Raw genomic sequence first — 15106 nt, 5'->3', positions numbered from 1 at the left:
GAAGAGAGAGAAGATAAAAGTTTCATGAGAGTAGAGAGAGTTTCATGGGGATGAAACTCTTCGGCACTGTTTCCAAAATATGGGTGTGTTGGAAACTGGGAGATGAAACCCCCACTGAGACTGGCCTTATTCCATTGTGTTTCTTTGCATACTTGTACAGATCTGGAGCACCAGTTTCACCACGGAGCAGCTCCACAGTGGATATGGCCTCTCACCGTGGAGCTAAGAAAACGTGTTTGACTTGCAACGTCGCTCCAGATCCAGGAACTGAGATTTTGGTTGGAATGGCCTCTAATGCCCTTGGAAGGTTGTATGCTAGATGTTTTGACATGCCATATTTTTTTGAACACGTTTGGACATGTCTATCATACAGATTACAGATTATATGTATCCCTAGATTTCTATTTGAATGCTCATTCAAATATTCTTCCTAGTTTAACGATAAATGTAAGAATTCAAAGAAATACATACAACTATTAACAAACAGCATCTACCGTGAGTAAAAACCACGCTTTGCTAAGCTAGAAAATCTCCCTTTGGTACAACGATTTGGAGCAACAAAGAATCCAACAACAAGAAGTACCTAAAACACTACATAGGACATCTTTTTTTTTTAGAAACGGGCTGTATTTTATTAAGCATGGAGAGATATTACATCCAGCCCCTTGCAAAGGAGCTTCCACAACAAAATAAAATTACATTGAAGTCCTTCACAGAAGCTCCTGGAGATTGCCGCTTCAGTCAACCGGAATCGCCACTGCTCGCATCTCCTCCGTCGCCAGCAACAGAGAAGAAAGCCGAGGAGGAAGCTCAAGGCCGACACCCAGCAGACGACGCAACATCATCTTTGAAGATAGCCAAAAGTAGCACGACCACGAACGAACCGTACCCTAGATGAACGCACGACAACATCGTCACGAAGACCGGGATCAGACGCCAATCGCCTCCATGACCGATCCCAATCGACGGAAGACGAAGACCCTAACACTCGAACTGGGAACTCCAACCAAAAGCTAGCGGGAAGGAGGAGCACATACCTCACAAGAACAACTCCAGGACCACCAGAGGTTTCTTGGAGGTGGAAAATACTAGCGCGAAGTCAATAGCTCGGAAAGAAATCTTTGACTTCACCCTAGAATCACCTCCTCCAACGATGAAATCAAAGAACCAAACTCTCCAATCGGAAGCAACGCCGACGAAGAAACTAAACAAACCACTGCTCGGCTCTTGCTCCGCGCCTGCACAGATCCACCCACGAACGAGCTGCTATTGTCACCAGCGTTGCCACTCGTGCTCACCACCGCTAGATCCAAAGGCAAGTGTAATAAGGCCTTACTTGCATCATGTCCTCATGGCTGTTGTTTGTCATCGCCGCTCCTGCTCATCACCACTGCTCAGCTCTTGCTCTGTGCGGGTGCACATCGCCGGCTTGACCGCACAGATCCACCAGCGAACGAGCTGCTGCTGTCACCGGCGTTGCCACTCGTGCTCACCGCTGCCAGATCCAAAGGCAAGTGTAATAAGGCCTTACTTGCATTGCCGTCCCAGCATCTTGGAACAAACAAAACCAAACTCCATCTCACGATCCACCTAGAAACCGAACGACCAAGGATGTCGATGGCCACAACCAGTCCAAGCCACGGTCCCATGGTAGCATCCACTTCGACCTCCTTTCCGGGACGGGTCATGGACGTCGAATCCGACAAGGTCCAGGATGGATCCGTGAGCTAATTAAGCATCTAGACTGAGGACGGTGAGCGCGACGTGTGCGTGGAGGCAGGGCACGGTCTTAAGGACTCTGGTGAGGGTGAAGCGGCCTGGCGCGGAGGGCCGTCCAGGGTGAGCGTGGCCGTGCGCGGCCATGGTCGGATGTGGAACGTCGATGGGTCGACGGCGGGTTGGGGAGGAGCGCGGCAAGGGAACTCATGTCGGGGGAGAAGGAACGTCAGATAGAAACAGAATGAACTAATACGAGGGTTTTGGGTGTGTAATCAACGGTATTGGTGGATAATTCCCCAGCCATTGCCCTAGGCCTAATGGCCTATCATCGCATGCCCTCTGCTCTGCTATTTCTTGCGATCTGTGGCGCTCGCTGTCGAGAGACGTGGAAATGGAGATAGGAGAGAAAGGAAGAAGAGATGTTTATTTGGCAAAATGACATGTGGGTCAGTGGGTCCCACGTATAAAGGGGACCCATTCTGCTAGTGCATTTGTTCTCTATATATATTGTAATTCAGTTTTCTCAATAACCTATGTCAGATTTTAAAAGAAAGGAGAAAGGAGATCTGATGGAGATGCTCTAGATCAGGATTCAGTTATTGCAAGCAAAATTGTGAAAAGCCTTGCCGATAGCAATAGAAGCATATCAAAGTTTGTCTTGGAGAGCCCCGAGAAAAACGGATTATAGCTAAAACGACAGCTGACAGGGCGTGTACCAACAGCATGATACAAAAATCAATGTCCTTGAGCCTGAAAAGTCTTAATCGGAGGCCCACCTGGCCCTGGTCGGCCGCCGGCCGGCGGCAAGTCCATCCCTCCGGCGCCGTATTTCATCTCGTCCTATCCGAATTGAATGCGTATGCCACCAAACCCCAAATACATATTTCTAATTCCCAAAGGTCACAGATGTATGGCCAGGTCAAGACGCAACACCGACATCTATCACATGTCAGTATGTCACTATCACCTCGCGATGCAATGCAACCAGCAGAAAAGAGTAGCTGCAACGTATAAGTTTCAGCGTTTGCAGACCATCCTAGCTAGAGGACGTGTCGGAATAACTAGCAATTGAGGATTTAATGAAATCCATAAGCATAAATAATTATGAACACAAACAGAAGATTACACTAGCATTGTGATCACGTAATATGAGCATATATAATCTAAACATCTACTCCCTACTATAATTTAGAACGAAGGGAGTACTACACACAGTTAAAACAAGCTACGTATCTATAGATCTATTATTACTTGATAATCAATTCACTAAGATATTAAGTTTCTATTCTTAATATTAATGAGCAAAAAGGGTTTTTTTTGTCTTTCATTGCTTACAACCGTTTAGGGCTAGTTTGGAATGGAAATTTTCCAAAGGAAAAGCAAAGGAATGGATTCCTTAGGAAAGTTTAACTTGCTGTTCGGAACAAAGGAAATCTACCTTCCTTCCTAGAGAAAAGGCTAACCTTGCTTCACAAAACACAATAAAAAAAGAATCCAAGAAAACCCAAAGGAAAAATTCCTACAAAGTTTCCGCAAGTTCTGAAGCTTGGAACCTTTGCTTCTTGGGCACATATGATATTCCCGCATTCTTGCAATTCAAACACCGCCCAAGTTTGCATTCCTGTGTTTTAAAATCCTATAGTTTTCTACTTTTCAATCTATTCTATTTCTGCGTTTTATTATTTCTTTGTTTTGCATTCTTGCATTCTAAACAGGTCCTCAGAGGATCCTTAGGTTGCAAAGATAAAGAGAAAGTAAAAGAAGATTGGGCATGCACCAAGAGTGAGCTCGATTTTGATGGAGTATTAACTCAAGTGCTACGAACGTCGTCACTCTCTACCTTCTCAAGCCCTGCCTAATGAAACAAGGGAGTGAGCATGGGCCACCTTGTTACCCACTCTACTCATGAGCTAACTAGAATATGGACCTATTTAAAGAAGAATTTTTTATGAGTTGCTATTTGAAACGCATGAATAGAAAGAATGTATAAAAAATAGAAATAAAGAGGAATATAGACACTACATTTCTAATAAGGCAGTTCCAATCATGAAGCTTTAGGATAGTTCCCATACTTACAAATTAATATAGACACTATATATGTCGACTCTATTCCCAATAATGGATAGTTTATGCAATTTAAATTTTCATCCAATCATATTTCTTCTTTCTCCTATCATCTACCTACATAGCTGTTTTTATCTTGATTCCCATATGGACATAGTTTTTTGTACTTATCTTTATTCTTAAATATAAGGAATTGAAACATTCAAATTGCATCCAAGTTATAAGGTATTCTAGGTGAATTAACTCCCCAAAACATCCCAAAGCATAAGATTTCTCTATAGTTAATGGTGGGTTACATGCATCATTTGTTTGACCCCCATAACTTGTCCTAAAATTCCTAGGATACCTAGTGTTTCAGAAAAAATGGAGTATAAATCCAGTCTCAGTGGGGGTTTCATGTCTCAATTTCCAAGGCTCCCATGTGTTGGAAATACTATAGACTGGATTTGTTCATCCCATGAAACTTTGATCCTCCATCTCATCATCGGTATTGTATCATATCAGCATATTTACTAAGTTGGTAGCTTATTTAATGCTCAAGAAACTTTCTTGACACCTCCATTGAGATTGGCCTAATACAAGAAACTAGTTCCTTATCTCTTCTCTTAACTCTAATGACACATCGACACATCAATGTTTTGCATACTTGACACCATAATTAATATCATGGAAACTACTTGGACTACCCTCATCCCACACACACAAGTGTGGAGTAACCATCAAACGCTCCTAAGTCGCAAGTGGCAAGGTAGGTGCTCATTGTCATTTCATTCGACAATCGGCAAGGGAAGGCCTGCTCAGCACTCGGATAGATGGTGCGGTGTACCATATGTCTTTGTAGCATTGTAGGTCTTGCTACAATGCGACAATGCCAATGGTCGTGACACAATTTCTTCTTCCAACTTCCTTTAGAGAAACTCTAACAGGAGCCCTCAAATTAGGGAAGGAGCAGGATCAACAGTTAGACATAGCCGTTATTCTACCACCCTTTCACCCATGGAGCAAAAGGCTATACAAACACAGACCCAAACTCTTTCGAGTCTTGATACCATGAGAGAATACATAGTAAAAGTAGGAGCACAGGCAGCACGAGAGGAACATGCGCCTGATTATTGCCACACGCTAAGCCCCTGTGTCGCTGAGAAGCCTGAGGAAGAATCACTTCGAAAAGAGTAGGTTGGGGGATACCGCAAGAGAAAACATAACATCCCCCAATCAGCCGAAATCACAGCATGGAATTTCGCCGCTCCAGTCATTTGTAGCATGGCAGCCACAGTGGGCGATAACGTGCAGAACCAAAGCGATGTGGCTCTAGTCATTTCACTACGGGAGAGGCAAAATTCCCCGAGTGTCGCAGGCTTCCCCGAGTGCCAAAAATCGGGCACTTGGCAAAGCCAATCTTCCCCGAGTGTTGCACTCGGGAAAGAATAGCACTCGGGGAAGAGAGGCTTTGCCGAGTGCCGCAGAGTGCCTAGCACTCGGTAAAGAGCGGCACTCTGCAAAGGCCCTCTTCCCCGAGTGCAACACTCGGGGAAGAGCGGCACTCGGCAAAGAAAAAATGTTACTTGACGGCCCAGCCCGCCCACGCCGTTAAAACTAAAAAAATTGCTTTGCCGAGTGTCGCACCCTGGCACTCGGCAAAGAGGTTGGCTTCCCCGAGTGCCCTGTCATGGCACTCGGCAAAGGACCTCTTTGCCGAGTGCCAGGGAAGGCACTCGGGGAAGAATTTTTTTTTTGTTTTTTTGCCCCATTTTTTTGTGAGGCCTTCTCACATTATTTAAAACTCCTTGTTCAAATTTGGGACAATTTTGACTTTTTTGGTATATTTCGTTAATTTTTTTCGTTTCGTTGAATTTTTTTGCATACTTCAAATTTGAACTGCAGGTGCATGAAATAATGGAATTTGGTGATTCAAAAAATGATATTCATGATATTTGGTGTATGTTGAGGTCGTATCCAGGAACTCACATGAAATGTCGAGCATCTTGTTGACGTAACATGATGAGGTACTTGCGGGAAAAGTGTATTTAAATCATATAAAATCCGAACAAAGTCCGAAAATCACAAAACTTGTCGGGGCGTCATGTTATCGCATGTAGATGCTATGATAAAAAATTGAGAAGGTTTCGAGCAAGTTGTGACATTGAATGCCTAAAACCCAGACATCTACCTGGCTTTTTCTTGCTTTTGATAATAACCTGACCAGCCATATCTATATTATTTGGCCCTTTCAGAAACTGAAGCTCAGCTCAAAAAAAACTCACTCTGTTTCCCTCTCATTGATCTTGAAAGTGGCGAGAAATGGATCGTGATGATGTGGCTGGCTTTTATTAGTGGAGGTTAATTGCAAACATATATTCCTGACCTCGATCTGAGACTTCTAATTAACCCAGTACAGTACGCAGCGGGATCTGTTCTTTTCATCTTTGGTATTAATATGTTTCTTGATTCGAATGGGCAGGGCCTACCTAAACCTTGGATCTGGTGGTATTAATATTAACTCCTTGAACGATTCTTGACATTGGAGCATGTACAGATCAGCGAGCAGTAGAGTATAAAGGTACTTCCATTGGCACACTACTACCACATGCCATGCATGTTGTGCATGCTCTCTATTAATTTGTCAAGTTAGCATGACATATAGCTTGTATAGACAGCGAATCGATCGATGTTTACTTATAGGTGTCCGAACTCCTAAGCTGACCCGGCCCGGTTGATGAATGGCAGGTGATTCAGCTAATTAATTCATTGTGATATGTGAAGAAAATAAAGCCAAATCAACTCTTCCGCTGAGGGTGGAGCTGAGGCCACCGACTGGCCAAATCTGGTCCGCTTCCGCTCAGCTCTGCTCTCGATCCCGGGGCTTCCTTTCTTGGCATACGGCCCGTCCACCGACAACAACCACATAGGCGTCGGTCCTGCCTGGGGCGTGTGCTCAGCTCAGCTCGATAGATAAGGTAGCAGCGACCAAATTTGCTAATAATAGCATTGTAATTAATTTTTGGGATTGTGTGACCATGATCAAATTACAACTGCGTGATGGAATCCGTGTGCTTAATTCTATCTCAGTCTATGCAACAGGGTGTGTGTTCGTGCTTAATTACTCGATCTAGCTTCTATTTGTACTCGCAAGTCAGGTTTTCCAAGTCTTCTATGTGCGTGACACTAGAAACAAGAGACGACGAGTGGTTCTCCCTGGGAAGAAGCGGGTTGTCGGAGTTGAAAATCAAGTGGAGGAGGAAGAGTTCAATTATCAATCTAATGAAATCCCTCCTTTCGATACTTCCATCCTCCCTAAGATTTCGGCGAGCGAACTAACACCATACCTAAGAGATGGTCATAAGGAGGACACTTCAATTATCAATCTTGGCTTATTTCTTTCTGGTTCAGGCATTTTCGGCATGGACACTTGATTTTGTCATCTGCACCATATCTACCTCTGACATGTTCCATGAATTGTTGAACGCCAGACATAAAGTCTGGTGAAAATGGTGCACTCTTATAAATCCATCTTCTATCCATCTCAATCTGCAAGTATTTAGGTGCAAACAAGTAAAGGCAATGCAAGAAAAATTCAAAAGGGGAACACTCTGCTTCACTCAGCTCACCTTCTATTTTAGCAAAAACAGATCCACCTTGCCTCAACTGGCTGGCCAAGCTCCACTGGTGGGGGTGCTGTGATAGCGTGGTGGGGGCTTCTGTGACGGCGAGCAGCTCAACTGGCTGGCCAAGCACCACCACGAGTTGCCTCACCGCCGGTAGCAAGTAGGAGAAGGGAGGGGGAGCAGCAGGCAGGGGGGAGGGGCGACGTCTGCAGGGGCGAGGGGCGGCGACTGCAGCTACTGATGAGAGGGGGGCTGAGGTGGCGTGGCTGCAGGCGGAGGTACGGTCGCCGGCAGGTGGGGTCGGAGGGGTGGCCGGCGATAGTGGCCGAGCGGCCAAACTCAGTGACGGGTTCTGTGGCCTGTGCTCTGATTCAGCATAGGTGAAGCACCCTTCTACATATGACATGTGGGCCCAGTTCTTATTTAGGCTAGTGCCAAGTGGACCAGCATTTCAATGACATGTGGGCACAGATGTTCATCAGCTCCCACCATTTGTTCAAATGTTTTGTTTTTTAAATCTGTGGCAAAATCTTGTAACAAGTTTTTCTCCTACATACTATCTCCAAATCAGACGTTTTTTTTCCTAAAAATTTCTAAAATCATGATCTATCAATATGTTGAGTTGTTTTCGGCCATATTTTCATGGTGCAAACTTTGATCAAAGGAAGAAGTTCAACTTTTAAAAATTGCAACTTCAAACCAAAATTTGAAACTCCAAATCACTTCATCTGCAAAAGTCATAAATACGAGAGTTGAACAACTCATCAAGACCAACAATTCTTATTTTGGTCATTCGGTCATCCGACAAAGTGATAGTAAAGTAGTTCATAAAAATTATATGTCTCACTTCTAGTTCATGAAACTCTAACTTAGATTGTAGAATTTATGAACTACTTTACTATCACATTGTCGGATGGACAAATGACCAAAATAAGAATTGTTGGTCTTGATGAGTTGTTCAACTCTTGTATTCATGACTTTTCCAGATGAAGTGATTTGGAGTTTCAAATTTTGGTTTGAAGTTGCAATTTTTAAAAGTTGAACTTCTTCCTTTGATCAAAGTTTGCGCCATGAAAATATGGCCGAAAACAACTCAACATATTGATAGATCATGATTTTAGAAATTTTTAGGAAAAAACGTCTGATTTGGAGATAGTATGTAGGAGAAAAACTTGTTACAAGATTTTGCCATAGATTTAAAAAACAAAACGTTTGAACAAATGGTGGGAGCTGATGAACATCTGGACCAGCCCACCATGTGCCATCGACAAATCGGGCCCATGCGTCAGCCCAATTTTTCACTGCCGCACCCGCGCTCTCCTGCTCGCCGACACATGGGCCCCTCCCCGCCTCCCGCTCAAGCCATCCAAAACCTCCTCGCCTTATCCTCTTGCCCGGTCAGCAAACAATGCAAAAATCCCCAATCTCCGTCCCCGCCGCCGCCCCGCCTCCACAGCGCCCGCCGCCACCAAACCACCCGCCTCCGCACCGTCACACCGCAGACCATGGCCTCCTCCTCCCTCCCCTAAACCCTGGCTTCCTCCTCCCTCCCCTAAACCATGGCTGCCTCCTCCCTCCCCTAAATCGGCCACCACACCATCCCAAAACCCTAAACCTACTACCACGCAATCGACCGCGCCGCCACACCTCCCGTCGTTGCACCGCCGGCCGCCACTCCGCCGCCACACCTACACACCGGCAGGCACACCAATGCCCTAGGGCAAATTCAACCATCCCACCGACACTCCGCCCGTGCGCGAATACCCCTATCCCACCACTACACCAACGCCGGAGGCCGTAGTGGCACCTGCCACCGGCCAGAGGACGGAGCGACACCGCCACTACACCAACGCCGGTGGTACCTCCGCCACTGGCCCGAGGCAGGTGGGGCACCACCACTACACCAACGCCGGTGGTACCTCCGCCACCCTGTAACCCTCCACGCCGGTCCGCCGTTCTACTCCGACAAAGCAGACGCCGCCGGTCTACACGCCGTCGTTTCTTTGGGATTCCTCCAGGAACGTGCTTCAACCGTCATCTACGGTAAGACCAACTGCTAGATCCAACCCCACCCTCCCCTGCAATGTTAGTCGAGATCAATGCTTTGTGCTCAACGTGACAAATTCTGTTAATTTTGTTGGAGATGTATGTTGGAGATGTGAACCCTTTCAGATTTATGTTGGAGATGTATGTGGTTTTGTGTGATGGGAAGTGCTCTTGTTGGAGATGTATGTTGGAGATGTGAATCCTTTCAGATCCTTGTGAAATACTTGTTGTCTGCCTAACACAATTGATGCCTTGCCACTGCCAGCAAAATCATTGACACAAAAATTTAAGTGCTTTGTGTTAATATTTCATAATGGTAGGCACCAAGTATTTCACAAGTTCACTGTGTGTTCTTTTAACTACAAAGACAGTACAAACTACACTTGCTTGTGAGAGTCCTCTCTGATCCTACCTTTAGTTGTGTGAATTGATGGGCCTAGGCTTAACACTGTGATCGAATTATGCTAAACTACTTTTGCTTAATTGAATAATTCCACTAGTTAAGACAAAGGAACCCATTTTGTTCATTTTATTCTGGTTTTTTTGTTTCTTTACAATTTCACTACTGATGTGTTAGTTTTTTCTTCAAATTCTTTTCAGAAACTGACTCCAGTTTCTGCTCATTCTATGCGTTTGCATGTAATAAGTAATAGAAGAAAATGACCAAAACCAAGTATGAGCGGGACAGGGACAAGAATGTTAAGGAAATTCAGGATGTTTTTAAATCTTTGGGTATTCGAATCTTAATAGAAGAGATTAGAGGTTCTATGCCAAAACAGCCCGAGGGCAAAGGGAAGAAACTACTATGTGACAATCGTGATTCTGACAATGATTATGATCCATCATCTGATATTGATAACCAATCTCACACTGATGATTCTGATGAGGTGAGATGCATTACTAGGCAATTGACAAGTTTATGGTCTGTCCATTTCAATCATATTCTTCAGTGCAGTTCATTGATCTACTTGACACTTATTTCATAATTAATAAGATGCATTTTCTCTTGTCAGGAAAGTCCAATGGTGCCAGGAACTCGCCCGAAGAAGCAAAAGTTGGCAACAAAGGCGGCTGCCAACCAGGAGCCACCGCGCACGCCAACCAGATTGACTAGGCAAAGTGCAGCCATGCCTTCGCCTGGTGGCCGTCCACCACCTAAAATAAGACATCCCTTGCCTCCTAAGTACACTTCCAAAGCCAACCCTAAACCTCCACCTGTTTCTAGTACCAGCCAACTGCAAGCCCAGCTCACTACAAGCAGTAGCCAGACCAACCAAACTACAAGCACAGTGCCTACTCATCCAATAATCACTAGGATCGGTCCAGCCATGTCTTCACCTCTTCCAAACACAGTGCCTAGTCCTCGTAAGTTCACTAGGCAAACTGCAGCCAGGCCTATGGCTGGTGCAAACCCTGCGTATCATCCTAGTGTCTCCACTACTACCTTGTCTCATCAACCTACTCCCAATGATGCAGCCATGTCTACGGCTGGTGCAGCCATGTCTTCACCTCTTCCAAACACAGTGCCTAGTCCTCCTAGGCAAACTGCAGCAAGGTCTACGCCTAGTCCAAACCCTGGTACCTTGTCTCATGAACCTACTCCCACAACTAGTGTAAACCAAGTGCTGGAAACCTCGCCAGGTGCACAGAGTTCTAGGCAAAGCAATGACCTCAATGAGTCAGTTGAACAATTTGGGGCTGCTACTTCAGAGGGTCATACAGATGAAGGAGAATGAGTTGGTGACTTGGTTCCAGGTAAACAATACGTGTTTCCAAACATTATTTTCTCCATTCAGTATGATCCTTTGTTACTGCTATAGCAACACATGTTGGACACTTTTCTTTAAACTCCTTACATTTTTATCTTGTCACTCACGTGCAATCTCTTCTCTTTTTTGCAGCATCAATCGGGGGCGGCGTCGAACCATATCGGAGGGTCGCCGCCGGCATCGCACGTCGGGCCATCCCCACCTGGACACTCGCCGGGATCGCACCCTGGGGCGTTCCAACCCTCACAGTCGTCGTGAGCTACGTGCGGAGTCGTTTTTATGTATTGAACTTGTGAACTTGGAATACTGTGTACTTTTGAACATGTGGTTTGTAATATATTGTGGATTTCGGACAAATTTGGTCGTTTGTGATATATAAATGTGGTTTGTGATATATTGTTGTTGATTTGTGGTTTGTGATATATATATGCTTTGTTGTTTACATGGAAAAGGAAAAAACAAAAAAAAAATTTAGAGGTGGCTTCCCCGAGTGCCTGAGCTGCGGCACTCGGCAAAGAGGGTTTTTTTAAAAAAAACAAATTTCTTTGCCGAGTGCCTGAGTGCGGCACTCGGCAAAGATTATTTTAAAAAAATTCAAAAATCTTCCCCGAGTGTTGCACTCGGGGAAGAAAATAAAAAAAAAACGGCGTCGGCCGTCGGCCAACGGTGTCAAATCTTTCCCGAGTGCCAGCACGGCACTCGGCAAAGCCTTCCCCGAGTGCACGATTTTCGGCACTCGGGAAAGACGCCTTTGCCGGATGAGGATTAGCCGGAGGGTCTTCCCCGAGTGTTGCACTCGGGGAAGGCTTCCCCGAGTACAACTGGGCCTTCCCCGAGTGCAACTGGCACTCGGGGAAGCCACTGGCTGCTGTAGTGTTTGTAGCACGGCGAAAGGAAGGAACGCAGAGGCTTGCATCTCAAGACTCCACAGCGGCGTCTGCCTTTTCGCTCAAATAGGTTGCAGTTTGATGCAAGATGTTGCGAGCCAAGAAGCAAAAGAAAGCGACGAAATCGCGCATGTCTGCCAATACACCTATTCGCCAGCATCCTGAGCTGCGAAGAATTCATCTTTGTAAAATTCAAAACCGGCGACTAAAGTTACTTCAGTAGGAAAAGAAACAAAGAGAAAATTCCACAATATTCGTCTACCTATACTCATCCATCCCCTTGACGAAAAGGTTGGAGGGGACGGCGCCTTTTTTTAACTTAGCTACGCCGAGGGGCTAGCAGTGGCGCGTTGTTTGCTCGCTCATCCCCTCGACGAAAAGGTTGGAGGGGACGGCGCCGTTTTTCTAACTTAGCAGGGCTGGCAGCGAAGCCTTTTCGCGCACTTGTTTGCTCGCTCATCCCCTCAACGAAAAGGTTGGAGGGGACGGCGCCATTTTTTTAACTTAGCTGCGCCGAGGGGCTGGCAGTGAAGCCTTTTCGCGCACTTGTTTGCTCGCTCATCCCCTCGACGAAAAGGTTGGAGGGGACGACGCCTTTTTTCTAACTTAGCTGCGCCGAGGGGCTGGCAGCGAAGTTTTTTCGCATGCTTGTTTGCTTGCTCATCCCCTCGACGAAAAGGTTGGAGGGGACGGCGCCGTTTTTCCATCTTAGTAAGGCTGGCAGCGAAGCCTTTTCGCGCACTTGTTTGCTCGCTCATCTCCTCGACGAAATGGTTGGAGGGGACGGCACCGTTTTTCTATCCTAGCTGTGCCGTGGGTGCTGCAGCGAAGTCTTATCATGCGTTATCCTATTCGTTCATCCCCGGGACGGCATGTGTTTTTCTAAGTCACGCCGAAGGGCGGTCAACGCCTATCACAGGGTCTAAAAGCAACATGAGTGATCCAAATCAAAGGAATAAAACTTTATTCAAAAAGAGAAATCAAGGCAACAAATGCACAGCAGATCATCGAACTCATAACAAGTCAAATTATAGTTTCAGCGCTCAGCAGCATCTGTTCGACAGAAGAAGTTGTAGCGTCTATTTTCCAAGTCGAGCGAAAAAGCTCGTCGAACGGCTCTTCCTTGGGCGCATTTGGAACAGCCGAGGCGCCGGCACCAGTCTCCCCGCGGGCGCGGCGTTTTCGGCGGCGCAGCCTTTGACGTTTCGCAAGCACGGATGGGTCAAACGTTGGATAAAACTCCTGCATGACTCGTTCCTTCTCGCGCATGCGGTCATAACGAGCGAGAAGGAAGGAGGACAACCGGGCTTTCGGAAACTTTTGACGGTGGCGCCTCCAGGAAGCGCCGCCAACGAAGAAGTCACCGCATCTAACCATGAGCGGGTAAATTTCAACAGGGCGCGCAGGCTCCGCCCCGGGAACCTGCGCAATAACATAATTTAAACGATAAGTGTTAAAAGTTTACAACCACTATTCGCCAAAATACAACATCTCAACTCAATCAACACTTTTTGTCCAGCTTTAAACGGCAAATATCCTAAGGGTCTACCGGCTCTTCGGCATTCGCACGGGTAGCATCAGCAGTGGAGCTTTCGGGGGCAGCTGTCGGCGAAGGAGCAGAAGGCGTCCCTTCACCATCAGCGGCAGTTTTCGCTGTCCCGACGCCGGCGTTCTTCTAGAAACTCAGTCACCATGGTCTTAATCGCTTTCCTTTCGTCGGAGGTCTGTAACAATAGCAATGATAGCAGCAGGTGAGCGCATGCGCAGAAAGCAATAAAGAAAGGTGAAATCTCAACAAGGCGAAGCGAAAAGATGAATCACCTCTGGTCGGCTGCATGCGCCTTCTTGGGAACAAAGTTGAAAGCTCCAAAATTCAAGGGCAGTTTCTTCCCCGCTGACGGAACCCTGACTTCGCTCCAACGGCGTTGGGTTTCGTAAAAGCGAATAAAGGTATCCGCAAGAGGTACACAGCTGAGCATTTTCATAGACATAGCAAGGGTTTCGTAAAAGCAAATAAAGGTATCCGCAAGAGGTACACAGCCGAGCATTTTCATAGACACAGCAAAGACGTTAAGCCGGGCGAAAGCATGAGTCAACTAATGCAGCTGTATCTTAAACCGGTCAAGAACTTCGCTCACAAACCCCTCGAGAGGAAAATCTAGACCAGCGACAAAAAAAGTCATGAAATACTACGGCTTCATACCATTTCGGCCGTGGCACAATTTCATCGCCGGGAGGGCGAAAGCTGGTAGCAGAATCTGGGCGCAAATATCCTTTGTTCACAAAATTTTGAATTTCCATGTGAGTCACTTTCGAACGACCTAGAAAAAAGGTGCAAGTGGTCGAAAGTACTGGCGCGGGAGTCGCGTCAATGGAATCCATGATGGAAATCCTTTCTGAGGCCTCCGATCCATTCGATCGGGCAGGGGCGTCATTAGTAGGCTCCCGAACTGGTGAACCCTGCATGTCCTGAGCCTTTCGCCCAGTCGAGCCTGCGCTGTGTTCCTCAGATCCGGGCGAATTTCGCCCTTGTTCGCAAACAGGAGAATCATGAACACTCTGTTCAGACTGAGAGCTCGACGTGCTTTCGCTTCCACTTGACGAACCAGAAGACGAAGACGAATCTACCGGAGGCGCCATCTAAAGCGGCAGCGAAATTACTAACAAAAATAAAGAAAAGAGAAAAGCGAAAATAACAAGAGACAGGCGGAAACCAAATAGTACTTGAAAAGCACTAGCAGCCTCCAGCCCTCCACAAGTCCTCCGATGCGAAACGCAGAAGAGCGAAGAGGCGAAGAGGCGGAAGAGCGTCGCGGGCGCCCAACGGTCGTGGGCGCGAGTTCCCAAGGGGCGCGTCGTTCGAGAACGCGCACGGCGTTTTCAAACGATGCAACGGTTCGTTTTGAATGGTTGTAAAAATAATAATAATATATAATAAAAAAATATAATAATATATATATATAAGAATTCTTTTTTAGTTAGTTATATTAAAAATTAAAGCAAGGAATGATGATGG

This window comes from Miscanthus floridulus, chromosome 3 (genome assembly GCF_019320115.1).
Source record: "Miscanthus floridulus cultivar M001 chromosome 3, ASM1932011v1, whole genome shotgun sequence".
In the NCBI taxonomy this organism is placed as follows: domain Eukaryota; kingdom Viridiplantae; phylum Streptophyta; class Magnoliopsida; order Poales; family Poaceae; genus Miscanthus; species Miscanthus floridulus.
This window is presented reverse-complemented; position numbering follows the sequence as displayed.